Source organism: Bombina bombina, chromosome 4, assembly GCF_027579735.1.
Source record: "Bombina bombina isolate aBomBom1 chromosome 4, aBomBom1.pri, whole genome shotgun sequence".
NCBI lineage: Eukaryota > Metazoa > Chordata > Amphibia > Anura > Bombinatoridae > Bombina > Bombina bombina.
The window spans coordinates 299,602,886-299,622,999 of NC_069502.1; positions in this window are offsets into that span (position 1 = coordinate 299,602,886).

Genomic DNA, 20,114 nt, shown 5'->3' on the forward strand with positions numbered 1-20,114 from the left:
GATACAGATACATATGAAGTATTGACAATAAATCCAACTGAAAAAAATTATAAGGGAATAGGAGAAGTTAATAAATGGAGCAAAGAAGGATGCTATAATAACTGAAGAAGAACAAAAATTCTTAATCCCAGAAAATCCAAAACTGCCACTTTCTACCACCTACCTAAAATTCATAAAAATAAACAAAACCCCCAGGCCGAACGATAATTTCTGTTATAAACAGTTTAACATGCAACCTATCTAAATATGTGGATCATTTCCTCCAGCCAATTATTCCCCAAATAAAATCATTCTTACAGGACACCCCACATCTGCTTTTCAATATCCCTAGCAACTTTAGACGTAACTGCCCTCTATACATCCATACCCCATAGGGCATTTTAGCAATAGAAGAACTACTAACTAAAGAAACAAATATAAAACAGAACCAAATTTATTTTATAGGGGAAGATATTAATTTCATTTTGACGAAAAATTACTTTACTTTTAAAAACAAAATATTTTTACAAAAAATGCGGGACAGCCATGGGCACAAAATTTGCCCCCAGTTTCGCCAACATGTATTTGGCGGCTTTTGAACCAAAATACATATGGACACAAAACAAATATACAGAGAGTATTTTCATGTGGAAAAGATTTATTGATGACATCATTATCACCTGGAAAGAAAAAGAAAATTATTTTGATAAATTTCATAAATCAAAATAATTGGAAACTAGAATTTACCAGAACATGGAGTCAAAAAGAAATAAACTTTTTAGACATAACCATCTTTATTGACAAGAATGAAAATGAAATTAAAATAAAAATCTATACTAAAGACACAGATACAAACGTATACTTACATACCACAAGTAACCATCACAAAAGATGGATTAACAATATAACATACATACAATTACGCATAAAACGCAATTGTTCAAAAGTGGAGGACTATGAAAAAGCAGCTGGAATTCTAAAGCAAAAATTATAACAAAAAAAACAGTTGACAAAGCTTATGAATAAAAGATTGACAGAAAGACATTACTTACTACTAAGAAGAAATACAAAAATGAAAAAACTAACAATATAAATGTAACTCTGCTTGTAAACCAGACGCCTAGATTCATAACCACTTTGAGCAATGGTACAAAAAATATAGATAACATATTGAAAAAACATTGGCACATCCTGAAAATGGACCCGCTATTGAAAGAAACAATATCAGAAATACCAAGAATTACATATAAGAAAAAAACATAATTTATGCTTACCTGATAAATTTATTTCTCTTGTAGTGTATCCAGTCCACGGATCATCCATTACTTGTGGGATATTCTCCTTCCCAACAGGAAGTTGCAAGAGGATCACCCACAGCAGAGCTGCTATATAGCTCCTCCCCTAACTTTCATATCCAGTCATTCGACCGAAAACAAACAGAGAAAGGAGAAACCATAGGGTGCAGTGGTGACTGTAGTTTAATTAAAATTTAGACTTGCCTTAAAAGGACAGGGCGGGCCGTGGACTGGATACACTACAAGAGAAATAAATTTATCAGGTAAGCATAAATTATGTTTTCTCTTGTTAAGTGTATCCAGTCCACGGATCATCCATTACTTGTGGGATACCAATACCAAAGCTAAAGTACACGGATGATGGGAGGGACAAGGCAGGATTAAGCGGAAGGAACCACTGCCCGAAGAACCTTTCTCCCAAAAACAGCCTCCGAAGAAGCAAAAGTATCAAATTTGTAAAATTTTGAAAAAGTGTGAAGCGAAGACCAAGTCGCAGCCTTGCAAATCTGTTCAACAGAGGCCTCAGTTTTGAAGGCCCATGTGGAAGCCACAGCTCTAGTAGAATGAGCTGTAATCCTTTCAGGGAGCTGCTGTCCAGCAGTCTCATAGGCTAGGCGTATTACGCTCCGAAGCCAAAAGGACAGAGAGGTTGCCAAAGCTTTTTGACCTCTCCTCTGTCCAGAGTAAACGACAAACAGGGAAGATGTTTGACGAAAATCCTTAGTAGCTTGTAAGTAAAACTTCAAGGCACGGACTACGTCCAGATTATGTAAAAGACGTTCCTTCTTTGAAGAAGGATTAGGACACAATGATGGAACAACAATCTCTTGATTGATATTCTTGTTAGAAACCACCTTAGGTAAAAACCCAGGTTTGGTACGCAGAACTACCTTATCTGCATGAAAAATCAGATAAGGAGAATCACATTGTAAGGCAGATAGCTCAGAGACTCTCCGAGCCGAGGAAATAGCCATCAAAAACAGAACTTTCCAAGATAAAAGTTTAATATCAATGGAATGAAGGGGTTCAAACGGAACTCCTTGAAGAACTTTAAGAACCAAGTTTAAGCTCCACGGAGGAGCAACAGGTTTAAACACAGGCTTAATTCTAACCAAAGCCTGGCAAAATGCCTGAACGTCTGGAACCTCTGCCAGACGCTTGTGCAAAAGAATAGACAGAGCAGAAATCGGTCCCTTTAAGGAACTAGCTGATAATCCTTTGTCCAAGCCCTCTTGGAGAAAAGACAATATTCTAGGAATCCTAACCTTACTCCATGAGTAATTCTTGGATTCACACCAATAAGGATATTTACTCCATATCTTGTGGTAGATTTTCCTGGTAACAGGCTTTCGTGCCTGTATTAAGGTATCAATGACTGACTCGGAGAAGCCACGCTTTGATAGAATCAAGCGTTCAATCTCCATGCAGTCAGTCTCAGAGAAATTAGATTTGGATGATTGAAAGGACCTTGTATCAGAAGGTCCTGTCTTAGAGGCAGAGTCCATGGTGGAAAGGATGACATGTCCACTAGGTCTGCATACCAAGTCCTGCGTGGCCATGCAGGTGCTATCAGAATCACTGATGCTCTCTCCTGTTTGATTTTGGCAATCAGTCGAGGGAGCAGAGGAAACGGTGGAAACACATAAGCCAGTTTGAAGAACCAAAGGCGCTGCTAGAGCATCTATCAGCGTCGCTTCTGGGTCCCTGGACCTGGATCCGTAACAAGGGAGCTTGGCGTTCTGGCGAGACGCCATGAGATCCAACTCTGGTTTGCCCCAACGATGAATCAATTGAGCAAACACCTCCGGATGGAGTTCCCACTCCCCCGGATGGAAAGTCTGACGACTTAGAAAATCCGCCTCCCAGTTCTCCACGCCTGGGATATGGATTGCTGACAGGTGGCAAGAGTGGGACTCTGCCCAGCGAATTATTTTTGAGACTTCTAACATCGCTAGGGAACTCCTGGTTCCCCCTTGATGGTTGATGTAAGCCACAGTCGTGATGTTGTCCGACTGAAATCTGATGAACCTCAGTGTTGCTAACTGAGGCCAAGCCAGAAGAGCATTGAATATCGCTCTTAACTCCAGAATATTTATTGGAAGGAGTTTCTCCTCCTGAGTCCACAATCCCTGTGCCTTCAGGGAGTTCCAGACTGCACCCCAACCTAGAAGGCTGGCATCTGTTGTTACAATTGTCCAATCTGGCCTGCGAAAGGTCATACCCTTGGACAGGTGGACCCGAGACAACCACCAGAGAAGAGAATCTCTGGTCTCTTGATCCAGATTTAGCAGAGGGGACAAATCTGTGTAATCCCCATTCCACTGACTCAGCATGCATAATTGCAGCGGTTTGAGATGTAGGCGCGCAAATGGCACTATGTCCATTGCCGCTACCATTAAGCCGATTACCTCCATACACTGAGCCACCGAAGGGCGCGGAATGGAGTGAAGAACACGGCAAGCATTTAGAAGTTTTGATAACCTGGACTCCGTCAGGTAAATTTTCATTTCTACAGAATCTATAAGAGTCCCTAAGAAGGAGACTCTTGTGAGTGGGAATAGAGAACTCTTTTCCTCGTTCACTTTCCACCCGTGCGACCTCAGAAATGCCAGAACTATCTCTGTATGAGACTTGGCAACTTGAAAGTTTGACGCCTGTATCAGGATGTCGTCTAGATACGGAGCTACCGCTATGCCTCGCGGTCTTAGAACCGCCAGAAGTGAGCCCAGAACCTTTGTAAAGATTCTCGGGGCTGTAGCCAACCCGAAGGGAAGAGCTTCAAATTGGTAATGCCTGTCTAGAAAGGCAAACCTTAGAAACCGATGATGGTCTTTGTGAATCGGTATGTGAAGGTAGGCATGCTTTAGGTCCACTGTGGTCATGTACTGACCCTCTTGGATCATGGGTAGGATGGTCCGAACAGTTTCCATTTTGAAAGATGAAACTCTGAGGAATTTGTTTAAGATCTTTAGATCCAAAATTGGTCTGAAGGTTCCCTCTTTTTTGGGAACCACAAACAGATTTGAATAAAAACCCTGTCCTTGTTCCGTCCGCGGAACTGGATGGATCACTCCCATAATTAGGAGGTCTTGCACATAGCGTAGGAATGCCTCTTTCTTTATCTGATTTGCAGATAGCCTTGAAAGATGAAATCTCCCTTGTGGAGGGGAAGCTTTGAAGTCCAGAAGATAACCCTGAGATATGATATTGAACATCTCTTGCCCATGCCTGGGCGAAGAGAGAAAGTCTGCCCCCTACTAGATCCGTCGCCGGATAGGGGGCCGTTCCTTCATGCTGTCTTAGAGGCAGCAGCAGGCTTTCTGGCCTGCTTGCCTTTGTTCCAGGACTGGTTAGGTTTCCAGGCCTGCTTAGATTGAGCAAAAGTTCCCTCTTGCTTTGAAGCGGAGGAAGTTGATGCTGCACCTGCCTTGAAATTTCGAAAGGCACGGAAATTAGACTGTTTGGCCTTTGCTTTGGCACTGTCCTGAGGAAGGGTATGACCCCTACCTCCAGTAATGTCAGCAATAATTTCCTTCAAACCAGGCCCGAATAAGGTCTGCCCCTTGAAAGGAATGTTGAGTAATTTAGACTTCGAAGTCACGTCAGCTGACCAGGATTTAAGCCATAGCGCCCTACGCGCCTTTATGGCGAATCCGGAATTCTTAGCCGTTAGTTTAGTCAAATGAACAATGGCATCAGAAACAAATGAGTTAGCTAGCTTAAGTGTTCTAAGCTTGTCAATAATTTCAGTCAATGGAGCTGTATGGATGGTCTCTTCCAGGGCCTCAAACCAGAATGCCGCCGCAGCCGTGACAGGCGCTATGCATGCAAGGGGCTGTAAAATAAAACCTTGTTGAATAAACATTTTCTTAAGGTAACCCTCCAATTTTTTATCCATTGGATCTGAAAAAGCACAACTGTCCTCAACCGGGATAGTGGTACGCTTTGCTAAAGTAGAGACTGCTCCCTCCACCTTAGGGACCGTCTGCCATAAGTCCCGTGTAGTGGCGTCTATTGGAAACATTTTTCTAAATATAGGAGGTGGGGAAAAAGGCACACCCGGTCTATCCCACTCCTTGCTAATAATTTCTGTAAGCCTTTTAGGTATAGGAAAAACATCAGTACACACCGGCACCGCATAGTATTTATCCAGCCTACACAATTTCTCTGGTACTGCAACTGTGTTACAGTCATTCAGAGCAGCTAATACCTCCCCAAGCAATACACGGAGGTTCTCAAGCTTAAATTTAAAATTAGTAATCTCTGAATCAGGTTTCCCCGAATCAGAGACGTCACCCACAGACTGAAGCTCTCCGTCCTCATGATCTGCATATTGTGACGCAGTATCAGACATGGCCCTTACAGCATCTGCACGCTCTGTATTTCTCCTAACCCCAGAGCAATCGCACTTGCCTCTTAATTCAGGCAACCTGGATAATACCTCTGACAGGGTATTATTCATGATTGCAGCCATGTCCTGCAAGGTAATCGCTATGGGCGTCCCTGATGCAATTGGCGCCATATTAGCGTGCATCCCCTGAGTGGGAGGCGAAGGGTCTGACACGTGGGGAGAGTTAGTCGGCATAACTTCCCCCTCGTCAGAATCTTCTGGTGATATTTCTTTTATAGTTAAAGACTGATCTTTACTGTTTAAGGTGAAATCAATACATTTAGTACACATTCTCCTATGGGGCTCCACCATGGCTTTCAAACATAATGAACAAGTTGTTTCCTCTGTGTCAGACATGTTTAAACAGACTAGCAATGAGACTAGCAAGCTTGGAAAACATTTTAAACAAGTTTACAAGCAATATAAAAAACGTTACTGCACCTTTAAGAAACACAAATTTTTGCCAAAATTTGAAATAACAGTGAAAAAAGGCAGTTACACTAACAAAATTTTTACAGTGTATGTAAGAAGTTAGCAGAGCATTGCACCCACTTGCAAATGGATGATTAACCCATTAATACCAAACACAGAATAATAACTGACAAAAACGTTTTTTTTTTTTTTTAAATAGTCACAACAACTGCCACAGCTCTACTGTGGCTTGTTACCTCCCTCAAAAACGACTTTGAATCCTTTTGAGCGATCCAGAGATATCCTGGATCATGCAGGAAGAAGCTGGATGTCTGTGTCTGTAATTTTTGCTGCACAAAAAAACCCCTTCCACTCATATTACAACAGTGGAAAGTCAGGAAACTGTTACTAGGCAGAATTCAAGCCAGCCATGTGGAAAAAAAACTAGGCCCCAATAAGTTTTATCACCAAACATATATAAAAACGATTAAACATGCCAGCAAACATTTTATATTACATTATCTCTATTAATAAGCCTGATACCAGTCGCTATCACTGCATTTAAGGCTTTACTTACATTAGTTCAGTATCAGCAGCATTTTCTAGCAAATTCCATCCCTAGAAATATATTAACTGCACATACCTTATTGCAGGAAAACCTGTACGCCATTCCCTCTCTGAAGTTACCTCACTCCTCAGAATATGTGAGAACAGCCATGGATCTTAGTTACTTCTGCTAAGATCATAGAAAACGCAGGCAGATTCTTCTTCTAAATACTGCCTGAGATAAACAGTGCACTCCTGTACCATTTAAAACTAACAAACTTTTGATTGAAGAATAAACTAAGTATAAAACACCACACGCCTCTTACGACCTCCATCTTGGTTGAGGCTTGCAAGAGAATGACTGGATATGACAGTTAGGGGAGGAGCTATATAGCAGCTCTGCTGTGGGTGATCCTCTTGCAACTTCCTGTTGGGAAGGAGAATATCCCACAAGTAATGGATGATCCGTGGACTGGATACACTTAACAAGAGAAATTAAACTAGCACCTACTTCAAAAATAAAAGGGTTTTTATAAATGCAACTGCAAGAATTGTACTTGCTGTGAGCACACTAACAAAAACAAGGAAGACAATAAATGGATTACAGATGGAGAAAATAACAGATATGAAATAACAAGCTTTATGAACTGCAAAACACAATATGTGATATAATAACTTACATGCAGTTGCAAAAAGTCTTACATTGGAAGAACAAAGAGAACTCTGAAAACAAGGGTATTGGAACACATAAAAAACATCACTAGTGATGAACCAGAATATGGCATAGGAACACACTTCGAAGAATTTCACAACAAAAATGAAAAAGAGTTCCACATCAAAGCAATAGAACATATCCCCGATATAGAAGGGACCAATAGATTACTAAAACTTAGGAAACGAGAAACCTATTGGATCTACAAGTTCAAAACCATAAAACCATATGGTTTAAATACAGATATTGATTTAGCAGTGTTTCTTTAATCCCATATACAAACACAGAATATAAATATAATAGAATAACAGAACTATACAGAGAGATTTAAATATTTACACTTAAATATTTACTATTATAGATACATTCAGTATACCATATCTATATTTTGTTCTTTGATTCAGGATCTTCTAACAGAAGGCTTTTTAATAATATATGTTTACTTTAGGGGATAACATTTTTTATTTTTTTATTATTAATAATCTCCAACTGCAGTTTATAATCTATCCATACGGATATCTTTAATATTTATTCCCCTTAGATTATTTCAATATTATCTTATTTATAGATCTATTATAATTGCCTAATCGCTTCTTCTTTTAATTTCATTTTTAGCTTTATTTATTTATTTTTCGGTTCACAACCATTTCTGTTTGAAATCATATTTTTAATTCAGGTTTTTATTCATATTTTAAATCCACGCTACCAGCAATTATCTTTTATTAATCAATTATTCGCTTATTCATGTAATACACATTAAACACGCAAACAAATTCCTGATTTTCACCTATTAATAACACAAATAACATTTGTTTCACGCTCAGAATAAATCCTGGCCAAACACGTAAATAATCGTGTATTCAATTAGACATAAATTGTCTAATTAATTTTCCAATAAAACAATCAACAGGCTATTTAAGCCTGCCTTGGATGGCTTCAGATACTTCCCTCTGATGAAGTGAGCATAGACGCTCACGAAACGCCTAAGGGCCACGTGATGCATATTCGTGATGTCACTTCCAGATTCTTCACTCCGCTCGGCAAGCTAGCTGATAGCGGTTCTCTACCTTAACTTAACTTAGTTTCACTTTTTATACTTATCGTTTTAGCAATTTTTACCGCATTTATATCAATTGGATGTTTTTATTTTATTTTTGTTTAAAATTGTTACATCGTTTAAAGTGTGTATATTTAGCGTTTTATTTGTCACTTTTTAGTCTTTTAAGTCAAATAAATATACTTTTCAGCTCTAGATTAAATCAGGAATATCCCCTTGTTCTCACTCTCTGTCCAACATTACAGATCAGTGGTAGGGAGATATCCCACACCGCTCCGGTATATATGTGTGTATATATACATATATCTTCCTAGCGATTCAGTCTACCCATACTGCAGTCATTCACAGGACACCAACAGCCAGGACAACACGAACCAGGAGAGATATACGATGCTGACCACCTTCCCCTGTGGTCCATACAGGTGAGCGGTTAATTATCTCTTTTTTTAATTCTTCTATTGAATACCACTTTTATGAGATTTATCTGCCTCTTATTTACATGCACATGGTTCTGAAGGTGCAGTTATAACCACCCTTTTTTCACAGACATTTCACCATTTCTCACTCTGGAGTAAGTGAGATACCTATAACAGCCCCATTTAGTGGATCACTTATAGTGCATTTATTACCAATTACTACATAGGCGCTACATCAACCGCCTCTCTAACTATATATATATATATATATATATATATATATACATATACATATATATATATATATATATATATATATATATATATATATATATATATGTGTGTGTGTAATATATACAGCTATAGATCTATATGGATATATATATATATATATATATATAAAACATTTGAAATAACATTTCAATCAATTCTGTTTTAAGAATTTTTGTTTAAAAAACAAATAGCGGTGTTAACATTGTTTTAAATTGAAATATGGTATATGACAAGGTTTTTGGGAGTACATCTTCATATAATACAATAAATAAGATAGCTATTTATAGAACGCACAATAAAAAGAATCAATATAAAACAAGATAATGTGTGATAAAGTGCACAAAGGATATAGTCCCAATGATAATATTGAACTACTGATCTTCTCTTATTATGTCTAAACATCTAGAGAGGGAAGAAATCACAATGGTGAAGTATGCAATGGAATCACAAGTGATTTGTGAAGTATGCAATGGAATCACAAGTGATTTGTGAAGTATGCAATGGAATCACAAGTGATTTGTGAAGTATGCAATGGAATCGCAAGTGATTTGTGAAGTATGCAATGGAATCACAAGTGATTTGTGAAGTATGCAATGGAATCACAAGTGATTTGTGAAGTATGCAATGGAATCACAAGTGATTTGTGAAGTATACAATGGAATCGCAAGTGATTTGTGAAGTATGCAATGGAATCACAAGTGATTTGTGAAGTATGGAATGGAATCACAAGTGATTTGTGAAGTATACAATGGAATCGCAAGTGATTTTGGTTAAAAATCATACATTCTTCTGAGCTATCAATTATCTCTAAGTATTTAAGCACAAGCTGCATTTCCTTCAGGGTGTACACAGGCACACTTGGACCGAAGATGGTGGTTAAAACAAATATATTAGTGTAGAAATTAGACACATAGACACAGGTATTTTTACATTGATAACTGCTACACAACTCAATGCAAAGGACGCCTTATAATTTATATCTGATATATATGTATTATGGAAAATTCAACAAATATAATATCTAAATTCAGTTTAAAACTCTTATAAAACCTCAATCAAACTATACAAATATTTGCTATAACTAAAAACCTTGCCCGTATCAGAAATCGGGCTTCCATTTAAAATAAGACAAAAGTTAAAATATGATTGCACTACTACTGTGTCACAGGGGCTACCAATAACTAGTAAGTACGAAGGTCATAAACAATCTAATAAAACCATAAATCCTTGTCTATATCAGGAATCAAACCTTTGTCTAAAAAGAACAAAAGTTTAAATGTTAATTTTTTTTTTAAAAAAAAGAGCTATAACTTTAATATGAGTTAAGTTTCCTTTTTTGGAATTAATTTTTTGAAATATCTTAAAATATAGTTGTATGAAAAGATTAACTTGATTATATTTTTAAGAAACAAGTACAGCAGCACTTTAGCAAAGGAGTAGCAGGGCAAAACAAAATGTTAAAATATATAACTTTTATTTAAACATGTGCTAAAAAAATACACAACTCTAAACTCCCTGACTAGTATTGTGCCCTGTTGGGCACTTAATCATAGGGTAAGTTTGTCAGGTGATGATACCCCTATTTAAAGGGACCAATACACCTTTGAACAATTAAATGAAACAACACATAAATATACATAAAATACAAATATATGCATATCTCATAAAAACAAATATTCCTATTTGCATGCACTACATCTCTAAGGAAGAAAAAAGCGGTCCTCACAAGCCAATTTGAATGTAGTTACACTATTCAACATATGTAAAATATATTATTTATCAAATGCTGCTTGTGATCTTGAAATATTGCACAGAAAAAAAACCCAATATTGCATAATCTAAGAAGCACATTTTAGACAGAGCTTTACTATTCTATACATCAATCCAAAATTACTATGAAACTGAAGTATCACTTATGCTTGATGATGGGTGTTGGGTAGCGCTCGTATTCCAAGTTAAAAGTAAATAGCTTTCACTTGCTTGTAACCTCTTGCGCATAAACACCCGACCTTAGAATATTGCACGAGCGAGATAACGTATTCCGCCATAGAAATCAATGGGGCAAAAAAGTGGAAAAAAACACCCTAACACAATCGCATATTCTTAAGTGCGCTAACCCGACATGAAAATATGATTATTTCACATTCCAATGTTCCTTACAAAGAAGAATATGTTCTATTTATTTAAATATATATACAAATATATATATATATATATATACCTACAGTATATATACTGTATATATATATATATATATATATATATACACATGGTTATATATAGGTATAGATATATACAGATATACTATATATAGAAATATCTATTTAAAAATACTTAGAACATATTCTCCTATGGGAAGAACACGGGAATGTGTATTATTTACAGTAAATACAAAGTATAACACTTTATTAAATATAAATATTGCATAAATATAATTTTTCATGTTTTCATCTACTTGTTTGCAAAGGGCTATTATTCACCCTCAAATAAAAGACAGGGATTTCAGCATTTAACAAATATTTTTTATTAATAAATATAAATTAATATCCAAATATTCTCGCAAATGTAACTTATTTTTATGTGTATACCTTTGCATAGGCAGCACCTACAAGGAGATTGAGAACTAAGCAATTTTCTACTGGAAAGAAGTAATTCAAATTAAGCAATTTATAAATTGCAAAACATAAAATGTAGTTTACCTGTTGTATTGCTTGTGCCATATGTTTTACACTGGGAAAACAAAAAGTATGTTAAAAGACAGAGTCACTGAACATAGAAACGATGGGCGAGATTACATATGCGGTGCAAGCTTCAGCGTAGCTGTTGAAACCCGCGCCGCCCGCAATTTCCCCTCCCACATCGGGTAATAACATAAACCTCACCGGCAGTTCATTAAGTGCTGTAATTCGGATAAACTAGCGCGATGTCCAGAAATGTGCGTAAATACAAATTTCTGGAGTCGCCAGTGATTTAGGGCACGTTAGAAACTGCCAGCGCCTAAGAAAATATATTTTTTTAAATTTCCTGTAAAAGTCTAACATGCCTCACAAAAATAAACCTGACATGTAAAAACCCCTATATCCGCAATCCCCCCCACATCGCAACTAATAATAAAAGTATTAACCCCTAAACCGACAACCCCCCACAACGCAGTATTCCTAATTAAACTAATAAACCCTAACCCACCATTCACCCACATCACGATCTCCCTAATATATGTATTAACCCCTAACCCGCCATTCACCCACATCACAATCTCCCTAATATATGTATTAGCTCCTAACCCGCCATTCACCCACATCGTAAACTACCTATTAAATGTATTAACCCACATCACAATTAACCTAATAAAACTATTAACCCCTAATCCGCCACTAACCCGCATCACAATTAACCTAATAAATCTATTGACCCTTAAACCGCCAAACCCACACAACACAATTAACCTATTTAACTTACTAAGCCCCCTAACCTAACATCCCCTAAATTAACCCCAATTACCTAAATTAAAAAATTACTGAATTACAATTAAAATAAAAAACCTACTTTAAAAATAAAAAAACTAAGTTTAAATTAATCTAAAATTATAAAAAAAATCTAACATTACATAAAATAATAAACCAAATTAGATAAAAAAATAGAAATAGAAAAATTAAACCTAATCCCTATGAAAATAAAAAAGCCCCCCAAAATAAAAACACCCCCTAATCTAAACTAAACTACCAATAGCCCTTAAAAGTGCCTTTTGTATGGCATTTCCCTACGTTAAACAGCTCTTTTACCTTAAAAAATACTAAGTCCCCCCTCTAACAGTAAAACCTCCCACCCACCAAACCCCCCAAAAAAAAAAAACCTAACACTAAAAAATCTTAAACTACCCATTGCACCTAAAGGGGCATTTGTATTGGCATTGCCCTTAAAAGGGCTATCAGCTCTTTTACTACCCTTAAAAGAGCATTTAGTTCTTTTTCAGTGCCCAAAATCCCTAATCTAAAAAAATATATATATATTTTTAAAAACTCTAAGCCCCAAATAGATACTCACTGTTCCTGAAGTCCGGCGGAGAATGTCCTCTTCCAGGTGGCATTGAAGTCTTCTTGGAGCCGGCGACATCTTCAATCTGTATCCAGACCAGGCCGTCGCAGAGTGGAGATGACAGCAGAACTGAACACCAGTGACCGTGGAGCCATCGAGCATGGAGATCCTCTTCGTACGATCACTGCCGCACACTGAGGATGGAATTCAAGCTACGCATTTAAATATGGGGTACCTTGCATTCCTATTGGCTGATCTGGATCTGCAAATTCATTCTGATTTGAACAGCCAATAGGATTTCAGTAGCTCTCATCCTATTGGGTGATTTGAATTTGAAGAATCAAATCAGCCATTAGGAATGCAAGGTACCCCATATTTAAATGTGTACCTTGAATTCAATCCTCAGTGTGCGGCAGTGATCGTATGAAGAGGATCTCCACGCTTGATGGCTCCACGGTCGCCGGTCTTCTGTTCCGTGCTCATCTCATCTCCACTCCGCATCGGCTTGGTCCTGGATGAAGATAGAAGATATTACTGCAATGAAAGAAGATATCGCCGCTTGGAAAAAGACTTCACCTCTTGGAAGAAGACTTTCTCCACCGGACTTCAGGAATGGTGAGTACCTATTTATGGGTTAGAGTTAGGATTTTATTTATTTTTTATTTTTTTAGAATAGGGATTTTGCGCACTGTAAAAGAGCTGAATGCCCTGGTTACTATTTTTTGGTTTATTATTTTCTGTAATGTTAGACTTTTTTATTTTTTGTAATTTTATATTAATTTAAACTTCTTTTTTTTTCATTTTAAAGTAATGTTAGGTTTTTAATTGTAATTTAGTATTTTTTAATTTAGGTAACTGGGGTTAATATAGGGGGTGTTAGGTTAGGGGGCTTAGTAATTTAATTAGTGATTTGCATTGTGGGGGGTTGGCAATTTAGGAGTTAATAGCTTAATTAGGTTAATTGCATTGTGGGGTTTGGTGGTTTAGGAGTTAATAGCTTAATTAGGTTAATTGCATTGTGGGGTTTGACGGTTTAGGGTGAATGGCGGATTAGGGGTTAATAGATTTATTAGGTTTATTGCAATGTCGGCTAATGGCGGATTATGGGTTAATACATTTATTAGGTTTATTGCAATGTGGGTTAATAGCGGATTAGGGGTTAATGCATTTATTAGGTTTATTGCGATGTGGGTTAATGGCGGATTAGGGGTTAATAGTTTTATTAGTTATTGCTGTGGGGGTTGGCAGTTAGATAGATATTGCGCATGAGTTAGGTGTTAGTTAATATTTTCAGCCAGTTACTGAAGTTACGGTACTTTCATACTAAGCGCCAGGCTTGCTGCGCCTGCCTATGTGTGGCGAGGTGAAAATGGAGTAAAATTTCTCAATTTTCGCCGCATAAGTCCTTGCGCTGAATATCAGATTCCGATTTGCAATGCGATTCTAAGTTAGCTTATGGGAGTAAAAATTGTGAGCGATGGGTGAAATATACGCGCCTCATTTATATGCGGCGCCGTATATGTGATACCAAAACTGCGTAAAAAACTGCGAAAACTTTTTACTTTCAACTTGTAATACGAGTGCTACCTGACATGCGCAAAAATCTTACTTCTAGTGGAGTATAATACTACTCCACTCCCAATCTGGCCCTGAATGTGTGTCGATACATTTTGTAATTGTTTCTGTAAGAGTATTGTCTATATTTCACCAAACCGATCAAAGGGTGCGACAAGATTAACTGTGTGTTAGTTAATATTTTCAGCCAGTTACGGGAGTTACGGTACTTTCATACTAAGTGCAAGGCTTTCTGCGTCTGCCTATGTGTGACGAGGTGAAAATGGAGTAAAATTTCTCAATTTTCGCTGCGTAAGTCCTTGCGCTGAATATTTGATACCGATTTGCAATGCGATTCTATGTTAGCTTATGGGAGTAAAAACTGTGAGCGGCGGGTGAAATATACGCGCCTCATTTATATGCGGCGCCGTATATGTGATACCAAAACTGCGTAAAAAACTACGAAAACTTTTTACTTTCAACTTGTAATACGAGTGCTACCTGACATGCGCAAAAATCTTACTTCTAGTGGAGTATAATACTACTCCACTCCCAATCTGGCCCTGAATGTGTGTCGATACATTTTGTAATTGTTTCTGTAAGAGTATTGTCTATATTTCACCAAACCGATCAAAGGGTGCGACAAGATTAACTGTGTGTTAGTTAATATTTTCAGCCAGTTACGGGAGTTACGGTACTTTCATACTAAGTGCAAGGCTTTCTGCGTCTGCCTATGTGTGACGAGGTGAAAATGGAGTAAAATTTCTCAATTTTCGCTGCGTAAGTCCTTGCGCTGAATATTTGATACCGATTTGCAATGCGATTCTATGTTAGCTTATGGGAGTAAAAATTGTGAGCGGCGGGTGAAATATACGCGCCTCATTTATATGCGGCGCCGTATATGTGATACCAAAACTGCGTAAAAAACTACGAAAACTTTTTACTTTCAACTTGTAATACGAGTGCTACCTGACATGCGCAAAAATCTTACTTCTAGTGGAGTATAATACTACTCCACTCCCAATCTGGCCCTGAATGTGTGTCGATACATTTTGTAATTGTTTCTGTAAGAGTATTGTCTATATTTCACCAAACCGATCAAAGGGTGCGACAAGATTAACTGTGTGTTAGTTAATATTTTCAGCCAGTTACGGGAGTTACGGTACTTTCATACTAAGCGCAAGGCTTTTTGCGTCTGCCTATGTGTGGCGAGGTGAAAATGGAGTAAAACTTCTCAATGTTCGCCGCGTAAGTCCTTGCGTTGAATATGTGAAACCGATTTGCAATGCAATGCTATGTTAGCTTATGGAAGTAAAAATTGCGAGTGACGGGTGAAATATACGCGCCTCATTTATGTGCGGCGCGGTATATGTGATATCAAAACTGCATAAAAAACGGTGTTGCCGGCTTTTGCGGGGGACACCGCATATGTAATCTTGCCCGATATTTGTAAGGCTAAAGATGGTGAAATAAATAAATTAATAACCTTGCATTTTAAAATTCATCATAATCGTTCCATAGAAGAGTTGAAGGTAATTGGTATTGAAAATTGTTCTCTACATGGTAGAAGAGGTAACTGATCATTTATTGCTGAGAAAGGAAGCAGTCTGAATGTATCAGCTGAATATGCTCTCCCCACAAGGGGTAAATGAAAAGCTTGAATTCACTCTATTCTTCATGCAATTAATAAATGGTTTTAAAACTTGTGGTAGGTTTATTGTGAGATTGCAGATGCCATTGCCTATTGCGTCATAACATGGAAATTATGCATGGAAATATTGAGGGCCAGATTACGAGTAGAGCGCTAACAGAAATGCGTGGGCAGTTGGATTTATCCCGGGTGTTTGAATGCGGTGGATGTAGTGCTCATATTACAAGTTGAAAGTAAACGTTATTGCTTCAGCGCAATTGAATTTAATGCGTGACCTCAGAGCTCTGGTTAAAAAGTGTCAAAAAAACACATAAAAAATACTTTGAAAAGTACAGCTACCCTCATAATAACACTATCTAATACAAATTATTAAACAAAAATGCACAAAAAAGTTATAAGGGCTCAAAAATATGAGGTCTCAGGTGTTAGGGAAAAAAAGGCAGGCAAAGGGCTTTAACATAGAGATACATACATATAAAGTACATGTCTAAATATATATATATATGTGTGTGTTTATATGTGTGTACATATGTATTTATTTATATGACATATATACACATTTAAACACATGAATACATATGTACACATATACAGACAGACATATATATATGTGCATTGGAGCGTTTTGCATTCAGTTAGATGAAAACATCTAAAACATATTTGAGTAATATTTATATTTAATTAAGTGTTTAACTATGTATTTACTGTAAATATTACACATTCTAATGTTTTTCACATAGAGGGAATATGCTCTATGTATTTTTTAATAGATATTCCTTCAGATATATGTAGAAATATGTATTTATGAATAAATAGAACATATTCTGCTATATGAAGAACATTGCAATGTGAAATATTCATATTTTCATGAACGGTTAGCACACTTGAGAATATGCAATCTGGTTTGCACGCAAGTAGGGTGTTAGGTTTTTCCCCACATTTTTTGCTTCATTGACTTCTATGGGGGAATACATTAACAAGGTTGTGATATTCTAACTTTTTTTTTTTTTTTTTTTTTTTATATTTTTTTATTGAGGCATAACAATGTAACAATATTGTCAAAAAAAAGAAATACCGACAGAGAGAAAAAAAAAAGAAAAAATACAAGCAGATTGACATACATTAATATATCATCAACCAAGATCAATCAGAAATATGCCAAAACATTGCAGACTTTTTGTCTGGATTAACAAGAAAAAAAAAAAATAAAAGAACAAATGAAAGTAAATGAAGCCTCTTATTTTCTATTATTTATCAACCTTCTTATACATCCTATATCTTCAGGCTAAATAATAAATAATCTCTTGCCTAATGCGACCTATTTGAGCTGGAAGTGGTGGAGAGGGGTGCGGGAAGAAAAAAAAAAAAAAAAAAAAAAAAAAAAGGGGGGGGGGGAAAAGGGGGGGGGGGGAAATTATTTTTTCTTTCTCTTCTCCCTCCCCCCTCCACAAATAAATGAATAATTAAGAAGAAAAACTTAGTGGGAGGGAGAGGTTGAAGGGAGTGTCAGGATCTTCTATTACCATATACCTAGTAGGACTATCTCCGAGTGTCTAAAGGGATATATTAGTTGATTTATTTCTTCTGGAGTGAATATCTTAATGAAAGCCGACCATTTTTGGAAAAATAAAACTACCTCTCTTTCAGAGGTTAAAGATACATCCATTTGTTCAATAATACATTGTTTTTTCATATAGTTTTTAATTTCTTGAATACTAGGTATTGAGGAGTCTCTCCACTTTCCAAAAATTAAATTTCTTGTTGCCAGAATCGCCCCATTCCTAATTTTTATTTGGTCTAAATTTGTTGTAGGATCTATAAGAAATACCACCATTGCCAATGAGAGAGAGAGAGTTGAGAGCTTTAGTGCATTAGTTAGCCAAAATTCTACTTTTTTCCATAGTTGTCTAATCCTCGGGCAAGACCATATCATATGGACTATGTCAGCTGCCGGGAGAGAACATTTGGGGCATATGTTAAATTCATAATTGTGCCACTTAAACCCTTTAAGTGGAGTATAGTATGTTCTGTAGAGTAGCTTGATGTGTGATTCCCTCCAATTTGCGGATAATGTAGTCTGGGCTACAGTGGCTATAGATTTTCCGACTTGTTCTGCCTCGATGTCTAAGTCTGGTGTTAATGAATTCCATTTTGATGTTATCTGTTGAAGATTAGACTCTCCATCTTGGCTTATCAACAAATCATACCAGCAGGATATAGAGGATAAGTCGTTTTTAGCCAGGATGGGCCAATTGTCTAACTTCCCCCATGACCAAGACCATCCATACTTCTCCACAAGTGAGAATAGGTAATGTCTGGCTTGAAGGTAAGCAAAAAAATCTTTATTGCTTATATCAAATTCCTGTTTCAACTTTTCAAAAGTTTTGATCGATGGAGTGCCTTGTTCAATAAGTTGAGTCAGGAAAAGAAGACCCTTTCTTTGCCACATTTGGAATACTAATGTTTGAGTACCTTCCTGGAATTCTGGGTTGCCACATAGTCCTTGGAATTTTGGAATAGTTAAATCGATATTTAATTTGCGCCCTAATTTTTTCCAGGCTTGTATAACCATATATATTGATTGAAGACCTCTCACTTTTTTCGGAATTAGTTGAATTGGGCAGTGAATTAAAGCTGAAGGGTTGTAGGGAAATATGATACTTTTCTCCAGACTATTATTTGTAAAATAGTCCTTATTTAAGATCCAATCTATTGCGATGCGCGAGAGAAAAACCAGGCTATATTTACTTAGGTCTGGGAGAGCCATTCCTCCATACTTCTTAGGTAGATAGAGTTTGTTTAGGGAAATTCGAGGTCTTTTACATTTCCAAATAAAATATCGCAGTGCCCTATTTAAACTTTTCCAATCTTTGACTTTTAAGATCACCGGGATATTTTGGAGAGGGTAAAGAATCTTAGGAAGAAGGACCATCTTGAACAAAGCAATACGTCCCGATAAAGATATCGGGAGATTTTGCCAGTTTACCATATATTCTTTAATTCTAGCCAGGATGGGAGAAATATTGAGAGTGTACCACTCTTGTGGATTAATTGAGATATAGATCCCTAAGTATTTAAAATGAGTCAAGACTTCCTTGAAAGGTATCGTGTCAATTGAGGCCTCATTTTTTCTAACCCATAGTAGCTCTGATTTAGAAATATTGAGCTTATAACCTGTGAAGGATCCAAATGAATTAGTGATCGAGATTAACCTTGGAATGTTAGTCGCTGTATTAGACATATAGATTAATACGTCATCGGCATATAAAGCAATTTTGGGTTCTACTGAGCCAATTCTTATCCCTTGTATCATCTGTCTGATTTTAAGGGCCAATGGTTCAATCGCTAAGTCAAATAAAAGAGGTGACAGCGGGCACCCCTGTCTTGTGCCCCTCTGGAGGTTAATAAGATTAGACTCAAGTTTATTAATAGATAATCTAGTTGTAGACTTAGTGCAGAGATTATTGATAAAAAAAGGGAAATTATCCTTGAAACCAAAACGTATTAAGGCATTATTGATGTGCTGATGGAAGACAGAGTCAAACGCTTTTTCTGCGTCTAAAGCGATAATTGCTATATCAGATTGGTCTTGGGATAAATCTTCAGAGCAATTATGAAAGTAGTCAAGGACTAGGAATAATTCCCTAACCTTAGCAGCTAGATTGCGCCTGGACAAAAAACCCGCCTGGTCTTTATTAATGAGATCCCCCATTACTTTTTGTAGTCTTTTGGCTAAGATGGATGATAATAGCTTGTAATCTGTGTTGAGTAAAGCGATGGGTCTATACAACTCTT